The sequence below is a fragment of the Cucurbita pepo genome, chromosome LG01, assembly GCF_002806865.2.
Source record: "Cucurbita pepo subsp. pepo cultivar mu-cu-16 chromosome LG01, ASM280686v2, whole genome shotgun sequence".
NCBI lineage: Eukaryota > Viridiplantae > Streptophyta > Magnoliopsida > Cucurbitales > Cucurbitaceae > Cucurbita > Cucurbita pepo.
Genome location: NC_036638.1, coordinates 13,832,231 through 13,834,487, shown reverse-complemented (window position 1 = coordinate 13,834,487; position 2,257 = coordinate 13,832,231). Strand labels below are relative to the sequence as shown.

The 2,257-nt window shown below is 37.6% G+C and overlaps 1 pseudogene; it reads left to right on the top strand.

Annotated features, from left to right (window-relative positions):
• The first annotated feature begins 305 nt into the window (after nt 1-305).
• LOC111798461 lies at nt 306-1,989 on the top strand (annotated as a pseudogene).
• Nucleotides 1,990-2,257: the final 268 nt, after the last annotated feature.

The window sequence follows — 2,257 nt, the reverse complement described above, 5'->3', positions numbered from 1 at the left end:
TGAACAACTTAGCGAAACAATAAACAACATTTAGTTATCAATTTATGTTTGGATTAAGAGAGGGAGATAGATCCATAACTTCTTTTAGCTCCATCCCAACTTGATTTCTGTTCTTCAATTGGTATTAAATACATAAAAGTTCGAAATCTAAAACCAAATATCATTGTCTCTCACTAGTTTTCAAACAATATACATAAAAAAGAAAAGAAAGCAAAGGCAGCATGAGTAGGACCAAGTCGAGTTTCTTGGTTGCTACAATTTTGACGTTATTATTNGCATAAAAAAGAAAAGAAAGCAAAGGCAGCATGAGTAGGATCAAGTCGAGTTTCTTGGTTGCTACAATTTTGATGTTATTATTGTTAGCTTTTACCGTCGATGCTCAATCTAGCGCCGTTGTTGTTTTTGATTTGGAATCATATGGTAACATAGTGCCTGGTACTGACATCACGACGGTAAATATACAATATGAACATAAATATTATCACTAGTTGAGTTGATCGATTGTTTGCTAATTTTTGTTACTTGTGAAATGTAGGCTTTAGCAAATGCATGGAAGGATGCATGCGCGTCCAGTCGTTCTAGTGCAATTGTCATTCCGNGCGTCCAATCGTTCTAGTGCAATTGTCATTCCGGGAGGGATATTTGAAGTAAGAGAAGGGAAGTTTGCAGGACCTTGTAAAAACCGAATTGACTTCCAACTTGGAGGAACACTGCGGGCACCAAAAACCCTTCCGGGAGATAATTGGATTATTTTTGCACATATTGACAGATTGACAGTNTCAAGGAAAGGAAGCTTGGGGACAGAATGATTGCTATAAACGCATAAATTGTGCCCAACTCCCCATTGTAAGCAATATGCCTTCAACTTTCCTTTTCAATCTCGTGCTTCTTGTTGTTTTTGAAAGGGTCTCTTAGATGCCTTCTCTCATCTTCTAACGTTTATAATTTGGTAAATGTTCTTCCTTTTGGAGAGGATAATCTTTAAACAATCAAGTTTTCAATTTTATTAGGTTCTATTCAAATTATTTTACTTTATTACTACGGACTCTCACAAAGTATTATTTGATTACACAAAATGTTTAGAGTTTGAGGTTCAACTTCATCACCAATTCAATCGTGACGAGAGTAACGTCACTTGATAGCAAGAACTTCCATATCAACGTCCTCGGCTGCAACAACCTCACATTCCATAATATCAATATAATTGCACCAGAAAACAGTCCCAACACTGATGGAATACACATCGGTCGATCAAATAGGATCACGATCACAAAGTCCAAAATTGCAACAGGAGATGATTGCATTTCTCTTGGAGATGGAAGCAGACAAATTGAAGTCGCCAACGTGACATGCGGGCCAGGACATGGCATAAGCGTCGGAAGTCTTGGAAGATACACCAACGAAGAACCTGTTGAAGGTGTCCTCGTAAAGAACTGCACGATGATTAACACCACTAACGGTGTCAGGATCAAAACGTGGCCAGGTTCTGCTGCTAGCGGCACCGCCACCAATATGCACTTTTTGGACATTATAATGGTCAATGTTGGCAACCCTATTCTAATAGATCAAGAGTATTGTCCGTGGAATCAGTGCAATCGGCAGGTATTGATCGCATTCTCAAAGCTTTGATTCATTTTGTCACTATAACTTTCACAAATAAACCATTTACGGAAATTTTTGTTGTCTCATTTTGATTTTCAGATTCCTTCGAAAATTAAGATTAGTAAAGTGAGCTTCGAGAACATTAGAGGAAGTTCTGCAACTCCCGTGGCAATCAAACTTATTTGCAGCCGTAGCTTCCCATGCGAAGAAGTGAAATTTCGTGACATTGACCTCACTCCCAACGGAATAACAGGTCCTATTACATCCCAATGCACGAATGTGAGACCCATCATCTCAGGAAAACAGAACCCTAAAATCTGTGCCTCTCCTTATCAACCTCCCCTGAATTGTTCATTGAATTATTCATGGAATTGTTCATTGCCATAGTACTTCAAAATAATAAACAACCTTAATTAAGAGAAGACAGCCTCTATCCATTCGAGGCTCTGTCTTTAGAATTTTTTTTCTTGTACTTTTCGAGATAAATAAGATGGTCGAATGTTTGAAGGAGACTTCGTGTTGGGAACAATGTAATGTCTTTAGTACCTCGACATTATAAAACAAAATTGTTTCACTCTTATTTTAAATTTTAGATTTGAATTCTAAACCAGACAATGCAACCGCAGGGAACTATGGTTAAAGAAACAAAAAAAAA